General features: G+C 44.5%; 1 protein-coding gene across 2 annotated transcripts in view; it reads right to left on the reverse strand.

Annotated features, from left to right (window-relative positions):
• Positions 1-9,482, reverse strand: part of ptpreb (protein tyrosine phosphatase receptor type Eb) — a 50,102-nt gene extending 40,620 nt beyond the window's left edge. Inside the window, exon 1 of one of the 2 annotated variants that reach the window (XM_037542283.1) lies at positions 9,273-9,480. The gene's annotated coding sequence lies outside the window, so the exon portion shown is untranslated. Of the gene's footprint in view, positions 1-9,272 lie in introns of both variants that reach the window. The other variant, XM_037542284.1, reaches the window with a different exon arrangement.
• Positions 9,483-9,953: the final 471 nt, after the last annotated feature.

The raw sequence follows: 9,953 nt of genomic DNA on the forward strand, positions 1-9,953 counted from the left end.
TGGCCTCTGGAAGGAGGTTCCGAAGTCTTTGAAGCAGAACAGCCAGGTTCCAAAACGGCTTCTTCCCACATGCCATAAGACGCCTGGACTCTTACTAAAACGCTGCTCCAGGTCTTTTGTTTTCACTCCAGGAGCTCCAGTGCAGTACACTCTCTGCATATATACCCATTTAAACTTTCTGTTTATATACATATGTTTACATTGCATTACTTATTTTTGCTCTTCTCCCTGATCTACTCTGAGCCAATGCAGCGTAATTTCATTCTAACGCTTGTGTCTTATCTGCTCAGCCGGTTTGAAAACGGAGGGCTGTAGGTTAAAATTATTATCATTAATCAATGATTATTGGCATAATCATTCAAGTTTACCCTGATAGCAAGTAGCAGGTGTATAATGTGCCACTGCTGGTGGCAAATCCGGTGGTCTGCTGGCGTTTTGCTCTGCGTTTTCTGGGAGGCCCACCAGTGTTTACGCAGAGTATTAGACAAAACTCCAATTATCATGGCTCATTTCCCACTTGCAGTCAAAGTTACTCATTTTTCCTTCCTTTTTTTTTTTTTTTTTAAATTATACTTTGTGAAATAGTTTTTAAATCATTTTAATCCAGCTCAGTGTCGGCAACACCATCACACTATGGCATATGCTGGCTATCTAAGCCATAACACCAACAGATTTAGCTTATTATTGTTATTAAGCTTAAATAATTATACTTACTATGCAATAGAGAATGTGCTTTAAATAAAGAATTTAGGAGTAAAATATTGATAAATGAACAAATCCTCTGAATCAACAGAAGCTGGCAATTTGGATTATGTCCATGGTTTTCCTAGTACAGGCATGTCAAACTGGGGACTTTCTGGGCATTTACTCTCCTCTAATGCTCGGAATTCATCCCCTCCAGGGCTCCATACAGAAGTGGAACTCACAGAAAAAAGAAAATGCATGAAAATGTAGGATATTGGCCTTTTAATAAGAGTAGTGGGTGGTTTTCCCACCCACGTGTTTAGAGACCGGCGAAGAGCCTCAACACATTAACATGCTTATTTGGGCCAGAGACAAACCTACTAGGTATTAAATTTTGCAATAAAAGCATGTTTGCACTTAAGTACACATGTCCGAACACTTTAAGGCGGTGCATATCCCAAGTCTGGAAGGGGTGATGAGCTCATGATTTATTTGGCTTTATTGTCCTCGGTCAGAGAGCTTCACCGTGTTACCTTGTTCCAGCCCCCCAGCAGACTCGATCAGGGCTGCACAGCGCAATGCTAATATCCCTTATTGCAATATGTAAATGGATTTCTAACCACTCATAAAACTGGCAATGTGACGTGAGGCACTGTCTGTGTTTACATGCAAATCAGATTAAATACAATCTGATTAGACTGAGACCGAGGTGTTTGTTCTCACTCTACCCAACAATCCGAAAAATCTCCGTTTACATGCTCACTGCAAGTAATCTGAGCCAAAATGACGTACATGTGTGGAGAACCACTCGGTGGAGACGTTACCATGACGACCAGCATCACGTGAGCCCAGTCAGAGTGAGATGAGCAGCAGTGAGCAGTGATTGTGTTTTTAACTGCTTTAAAATGACGTCAGACTCAGGAAAACGTCCTTCACACGTCCTTATTAAAGAAGGCCGAGAGGAAGACGTCGTGCTCTGAGACGCATAAGCTGGACGTCCGTCTCACCGCCGTCTTTTAAAGATCAGAGCATGAACTTCGTCTCCTCTGTAGGCCAGTTTCTGCTCCGCTGTGTTGAACGGTATAAACTCTCACTGTGACGCGACGCTCATGCAGAACGGACTGAAACCTTCCGATAGGGAATGTAATCGGATACAGGAGTTTACACGGATATTATTCTTCTATTTAACAGATTATTTACAGGATTACCCACCTTGATCAATTGAATACATATTGTATTCCGAATAGCCTCAATCTGACTAGACTAATCCAACTGAACTGTACACATGGACATATTATATTCCGACTGAGCTATTAGTCGGATTACTACACGGAAAGACATCAAATGGGTGTTTTACTCCACTCCAGCTGACAGTCGGCACAATGTGTAGTGATATTAGGCTTGTGTGCAGCTCCTCAATCTCATTTCATAAAACTCCCAGTGCACAGCTCCCTGCTCTGTGTGTGTGTGTGTGTGTGTGTGTGTGTGTGTGTGTGTGTGTGTGCAGTCTACTACTTCGTGCCTGAGCTGTTGTTGCTCCCAGTGTTCTTTGTGAAAGTCAGTCAACTTATTGTCCTGATTCATCAGCGCAACATTTAACACAGAAGAGCAGGAGACAACAGAGCGAAACACAAATACAGACAATAAACTACAAACACTACTCAGAATACTCCTGTACAGCGGACCCCATGGACCCTCACAGAGCAGGTACTATTTGGGTGGTGGGTCATTCTCAGCACTGCAGTAACACTGACGTGGTGGTGGTGTGTTAGTTTCTGATGTGCTGGTGCAAGTGGATCAGACACAGCAGTGCTGCTGCAGTTTTTAAACGCTGTGTCCACTCACTGTCCACTCTATTAGACACTCCTACCTTGGGGGTCCACCTTGTAGATGTAAAGTCAGAGACGACAGCTCATCTGCTGCTGCACAGTTTGTGCTGGTCATCCTCTAGTCCTTCATCAGTGGTCACAGGACGTTGCCCACAGGACGCTGTTGGATGGATATTTTTGGTTGGTGGACTATTCTCAGTCCAGCAGCGACACTGAGCTGTGTCTGATCCACTCAGACCAGCACAACACACACTAACACGCCACCACCACGTCAGTGTCACTGCAGTGCTGAGAATGACCCACCACCCAAACAGTACCTGCTCTGTGAGGGTCCAGGGGGGTCCTGACCACTGAAGAACAGGGTAACAGAGTATCAGAGGAACAGATGGACTACAGTCTGTAACTGTAGAACTCCGTCCTCTAACCAGTAACGATGAAAAAGCCGCGCTCCACTCATGATCTGACTGTTCTTAACATTTAAAGTGTTTACCAACAAGCTCAGCTGTGAATTACACTGACGAGCAAAAGTAATCACGAAATTAATCTCCTTTTAACTGCATGCCGCCTTAATCCTCCTAGTCGCATCCCCTCTACTAGAAACAAGGTCGCATGGACGGCGCTTACACACACCACAGGACCATCCACAGCGTCCAGGAACATGCATCTGTACACCGTAGTGTTATTACATCCTGAGTCCTGGACATTTAATCAGGGTTAGTGAGAACAGAAGAAACGTCAAACGGTTCATATGAATGGAAGGAATGGTGGGTAAACGCTGGGAAAGGAAGATGCTTGTTTAATGCAGAATACTGGGCTTGGTAAGAGTTGGAGGGCAAAAGGAGACCTCTAAATAGCTTTGGACCGGGCCCGGCCGGTACGGCCATACCTTTTTACATCAGGGTACAGTTACGTTTAGATGGTTTAGGTATAAATCACCGTATATGTTCTTCAAATAAAGCCGTTTTAGATGCTTAAGTAAGCCTGTTTTTTGTAGGTTAACAGTGGATTATATGTCAGGAATGAAACGTCTAACCAAACTAATTCTAAATATTTTTATTGGGCAAAATAGTAAAAATAAAACTGAGAAAAGCTGATAAAAGTTATTTATCTATAAACACCACAGGGATAGTGTTAATGTCTGCATTTCTTCAAGACTTATTCATTAGGTTTTTTTTTTTCCCAGGTTTTCCACTTCCTCCTCAAATGGACCAGCAGCTACATTCTAGCGCCTGTACAGGCCTGAATGTAATGCCACATCATTTAAGGCGGAACGGGAAATTCGAATATGTAGCCAAGTTCAGCTTTGAGTTTGGTCATTTGTCTCTCACAGTTGTCCGATTATACTTGTGATTCCGACCATCAGACGCTGCTGGAATTTGGAAAATATCAGTTATTTATGCGTCAGGATCAGCTGGTCTACTGCAGATGACTAACTCAGGGGGCTCCTTAGGAAGTATGAGAGGAAGGGCTCTGGCGTTCCATATTAGGCCAAAAAACAGGCCATTCTTCTATGCCCATCTGAGCTATTTCAGATGAAATGGACTGGGCAGCAGAAGGTGAGGGAGGGACTGCAATGCTTTCATCTTCATTCAAAACCTGACCAACATCCAAACTGGCTAATGTTGCTATGGTTTGCGCTGCCTGTTCGTTGCCTTATCTGCACGTATTCGTGGCACACGGGTACAATTATGTCAAAACACGTGAAGGACGTTTTCCTGAGTCCATCATTTTAAAGCGGTTAAAAACAAGCACCAACTGTGAACTCGTCTCAGTCTGACTGGACGTCATGGTAACGTCTACACTAAGCGGTTCTCCATGCATGCGCATCGTTTTGGCTCTGATTACCTGTAGCGAGCATGTAAACGAAGGGTTTCCATCAGACTGTTGTAGAGTGAGAAACGCCTCAGTCTGAATCTGTAATTGGAACGTATTCAATCAGACTGGCAAACATTGCATGTAAACGCAGCTAATGAAGACTTTCCAGACAGGAAAGCAATTAAAACGAACAGGAGGCCTGGATGGAGTTTGTGCCGTTGGGGTGTTTGCCCTGGTGCAGCGGTGTGTATTACTGATCAGCCATAGCTGTTCAAACGCATCACGATCATTATTTGCTGCAGTGTGCACCGTTCAGTCGACGCACGCTGCGTGTGTGTGTGTGTGTGTGTGTGTGTGTGTGTGTGTGTGTGTGTGTGTGTGAGAGCCAATGCGGCGTCCAGTCATGCTCAAAAAAGATTAAACCCATGGGGTTTCACAATCGACCTCCAGACAGCAAAGACAGGAAAACGTACAGACTCTTCTCCTCTTTACTCTCTGGTGTCTGATCGTCGAATGCAAAATCTCTGGGGTTTAATCTTCTTAATCTCTGAGAATCGTGGCGCATCCTAGAAAACGCAAGTTAATCCAGTGTCCCAAGTTAGAGACTGACCTGAAGACCTAAAATAAAGTGGTGTTTTCTTTTTTTTCCCGACAAATAACTGCTGATGCACTGATACCGGGGCTGTCACGATTAATCGACTGAACTTCATCACTCGATTTTAAAAAGCCGTGATTAAAGGTGTCCTTGATGAATCGCTAATGGCTAACTGGTGATATGCGTGACACTTTCCTGAGATGTAAAGTCATTCAGAGGGGTCTGATGTGAAACAACAATAAAAGTGGTAAATCTGTAAAAACGTTTTCTGTGGGTACTATGGTTGGTATAGTGTAGCGCAGAGGACACTAATAGGCGGCCCGCAGTCCGAGTACGGACCGAGACCTGGACCTATAATCAATAAACTAATGGAGAATGATTTAATTTGGACAGGGTGGTCCTGTTTTTAATCAGCGTAGCTTTTCTACACTTTACAGTTCAGGTTTAGCAGCCAGACTCACAGACCAATCACATGCACTGCAAATATCATGTGACTCTACTCAGCCAATCAGATCTGTGCATTACGATGAGCTCTGAGGCTCAAGTGAGTGACGCCACACAGGGGAGGGACGAGGAGAGAAACAGCAGTCAGAGAAGAAAGTGAGTCAGAGGGAAGTTATTCCACATGACGTGGTCTAAAAAGAGAAAACTGACAGTAAATGTTGTTGAAATCTGACCAAACTGGACTTTATTTGATGTGATGTTCAGTAAATGTTGGTGAAATCTGACCGAACTGGACTTTATTTGATCTGACGTTCAGTAAATGCTGTTGAAATCTGACCGAACTGGACTTTATTTGATCTGATATTCCTACTCGGCTACTTCAGTAAACGGCTCTGAGTCACGATGCAGGTCACACATTATGATATTCTGGACCTTCGCTTGAGGAGATTCTCTCTAACTGGACCGTAGTGGGTAACACTTTTGCCTTTCTTTACTGTAGACTGGGGTTCAATCCCCCACCTGGGTAACCTGCACTACACTAATAAGAGTCCTTGGGCAAGACTCCTAACACTTTGGCCTACCTGTGTCAAACGATCAAACGAAGTTGGATAAGCGCGTCTGACAAAATGCCATAAATGTAAATGGGTCTACTTTGCCTTACAGCGCCCTGCAGGTACCTCTCCACCACACATGTGTGTATACACACAATCTTTTTTTAATGAAGTTCCATGTTCATCTTTTTGTTTCATATTTCTGCTACACTTTAGAAATATTTAATGCCTCTAAAAGCTTTAAACAGTTTAAATGATTACAAACATACTGTCGTGTCAAAGTAACGAAGATTTTTACATAAAATAATTTTTAGATAAGTAATGACTCTGAAGACCTTGCAAGCTCTGGTTCCTAAGACCACCACTGTAGCTATATCATAGTTGGTATGTCTCTCTAGAACAGGGAATTTCACATTAAACCACTCAATTACTTTGTCTACGTCTCATCGACTGACTTACTCAAACTTTGAAAAATGGGTGGAATTCCACTTTAAAAATATTTCAAAAAGTACTCACTGATACTCCAAATACTCAGTAGTGGATATGGGAACTGTGGCCTGATGACTGACTTATGTTTTTCTTGTACGTATCTGCCAATAGCAGAATTCAGAAACTGGGCCTGCATCCACCTGGATTGGCTTTACATCCATCCATCCGTTTTCTAATCCGCTTCTCCGTCAGGGTCGCGGGGGGGTGCTGGAGCCTATCCCACCCCAAGACTGCTGGATTAGCTTTACAGATAAATATATATTTATTTCTACAAGGTTATGACTGCATTGTTGGTGCATGTTTGAGGCTAAAAATGAATAAAATGCATGTTTTAGCAGTTACCCCAAACACGCTGCTGATCCAGAGTACAATGGATATATAATTGAACATCAAATCCAGTGAAATATTATCTCTGATATTTTCGTGCATCCCTGCTATAGAGTTAGTCGTACCACTTAAAGGGGAACTATTTTTTTCAAAATTTCTGCCTAAGTAATTGGTTTACATGTAAACAAGTGTATGACATGTAAGTCTTTCAGAGCGCTTTGGTGTAAAATGTTGCGTTCTAGAGAAACTTACTGCATCAGAATTGTTCACTATGGTGGTGATGGGAACCAGACGTCTGAAGTGCTGATGCCTCTGGAAGCTAAAGTTACGAATGGCTGCCTGACGTCTGAGACTTTACTTTACAAAGCTTTGGACGTCAGGTTTTGGCCTAAAACATCTATTGCTTTAAAAATGGGTTCATGCAGGGCGCTGTAAAGCAAAATAGTCCCCAAAGAAAACAGATTTTTCCAGATTTATCACTGTTTTTAGAATGATCAACATCACAAATAAATAAACAAATAATCTGAGGATTCCTGTAGGATCACTGGCGGTTTTACAGTAAATAAAATGTCTAAATCTGTGTTGTAGTCATGCGACCCCTGGTTCCTATCACCACCACTGTAAACCCAGATAGCGAGTATACATCGGTCTTAAGGCCAGCACCCAGCTGACTGACTGACTGCCACTGCTGGTCCCCCCACGGACCACCCAGATCACGGTCCTGCATGCAAGCTCTAACTAGTTTTTAAATCTCTCCACAGATTTTAAATGCACAGACTTATTTTAGAAAATAAACTTGGACAAATATTACAAACAAATGAGAGCAATAAATAACGACTAGGCCTGATATCAAATGATTTTATAGAGAATGTTGCTGGCGCTAAAATTACTCACTAAGCTAATTTACAAAGTATAACTACAGAAAGGAAGGAAGGAAAAATCAGTAAATTGGACTGGGAGTGGAAAATGAGCCATGATAAATGGAATTTTGTCCTACACGCTGCATAAACTCCAGTGGGCTGCCCAGAAAACTGAGGAAAACGCCAGCGGACCACCAGCTTTACCATCGGTGGGCCATCAGTGGTCCACTATCCTCTTGCTATAAAGGAATAAATCGTCTGTCAGTTTCTCTACAGGCAGCTTCTTCACATTAAACCACCATGAAAGACTCGCGGCATTTCAGGGCCACTGTTAAATAAAAACAGACTTCGAGAATGAAGTCGTAATGTTTGGAGGACAGAGTGGGCTGCTGCGCTGTAGGGGGGCTGCCATACCGTGTTGGGGTCTCGGTTGCTGCACTGGCGCCGGAGCTCCATTCACTCCCGTCTCTCTGAGGATCAGTTTGATCTTCATTCTCACTGTCTGTGAAACTTCATTCCCTCTTTGAATGGGGGGGAGATGAAGCCCCCGATAGCCGTGTAGACCACCCTGACTGAGGTTCTCCTTCAGCAACACAGACAGACGGTTTCCTCCGAGTCCGTCCGGCTCTTTATTCTAGATAAATAGTTCCCTGCTCAGCCGTTTCAGCCGGTTCTTACTCTGATACCAGGCTGGGGGGGCTGAGTGTTTCTTTATGGGGGGAATCGATATGAAAGTGCAGCTCCACCAACTCAGCACCCCTCATCTAACACGAGGAGGTGCTGCTTCACCTCGCAAAGCCTTCAGACACAATACTGACCTATCCTGGTGTTAATGCAGCTTTAAAGTCGTAATTCTGTGACTTTATTCTCAAAATATTACTTTTGTTCTCAAAGTCTGTTTTTATTTTTATTACCAGCAGCCCTAAAACACTGGCGTAGCATCACAGCGACTGAATTATACAGAAATCTGGGAAAATCGGTGGAGTTCCCCTTCAACCCCCATGCTTTCAAAGTGATGCATGACCCCTCCGCGGCATTCATACATACAGCATTACTTATGTAGGTCATTCTATGGAGATCCTACAGCTGGTGTGTGTGTGTGTGTGTGTGTGTGTGTGTGTGTGTGTGTGTGTGTGTGTGTGTGTGTGTGTGTGTGTGTGCGTGCATGCATGCATGCATACATACATACAGTGGTGTGTGTCAGCATCTCAGCCTAGCGTGGCTTCGCCTAGACTCCCTGTCCTCCAGGGGTGGAGAGGAGAGGAGAGGAACCTCCTACAGCCCAGCGCTGCACACAGGAGCGCTGGACGCCTCCTGCATCGCCAGCGGACTGCGCGTAAACACAGGCTGTCTGTTCCACTAACCCATATCCCACCCACAGCACTCTGCAGGGCTACCCCTGCTAATCTCTCTGCATCCCACACGACGAGGCTGAAGCTTGCTGTTCGAATTCCCCCGGTCCACCTTAAATGCGGCACCATTTAAGGTGGAACGGGGAAATTGGAAGAAGCAGGCGAATAGGAAACCGCCGTCAGCGGCGTTGTAAACACGCCCAGGCCTCCCAGTCCAGTCAACCACGGCCTGTAATCGAGAAAAAGCGACTAAACGATGATGAAACGTCCCGTCAGCCGCACCGGACCGAGACACGGGCGGCGACGAGCGACCGCGGCAAACGCACCTCACCGTTCAGGCTGCGCCGACCCGCCCAGCGAAGCCCTCCAGCCGGGAGACCAGTCCACCCTTATTGTGCTGCTGTCGGTGGGAGAGGCAGGTGTTTGTGTCCCCCCTGCACTACAGCCTCCGCTCGCTCTTCACTCCGGTGGGCGTGTTTCGTCACACGCTCTGCGTCACTCCAGTGTAGACGGAGTGAGCGGCTCTTACTCTCCCCACCTGAGAGGGGCTCTGTCCGGTCCGCAGGGAGGGGCGGGGTTTCTGGTGCATGTGTTTAAAATATTAAAAGGGATCCTTATTATTTTATAAGGCATTGTCTTAAATAAACACAGCCCCCTGTCAAATGTTGGGACGCTGTGCAAAACAAAAAGCAATGATTAGCAACGATCAGTTAAACTCTATTTTATTTAGGGTTGTACAAAGACAACAGATCAAATGCTGAAACTGAGAAATGTATTTATTTATTTTTATATTTGCCTACATTTGAATTTGATGTCAGCAAGACGTTCCAAAAAAGTTGGGACTGGAGAAACAAAAAGGCTGGTAAAGGTGTGTAATACTGAAAAAGAAAAAAACAACTGGTGGTTGATTGGCAGCAGGTCAGTAACGTGATTGGGTATAAAGAGCATCTCAGAGAGGCGGAGTCTTTCAGAAGTGAAGAGGAGGAGGGGTCACCACTCTGTGAAAG

Source organism: Pygocentrus nattereri, chromosome 10 (genome assembly GCF_015220715.1).
Source record: "Pygocentrus nattereri isolate fPygNat1 chromosome 10, fPygNat1.pri, whole genome shotgun sequence".
Lineage (NCBI taxonomy): Eukaryota > Metazoa > Chordata > Actinopteri > Characiformes > Serrasalmidae > Pygocentrus > Pygocentrus nattereri.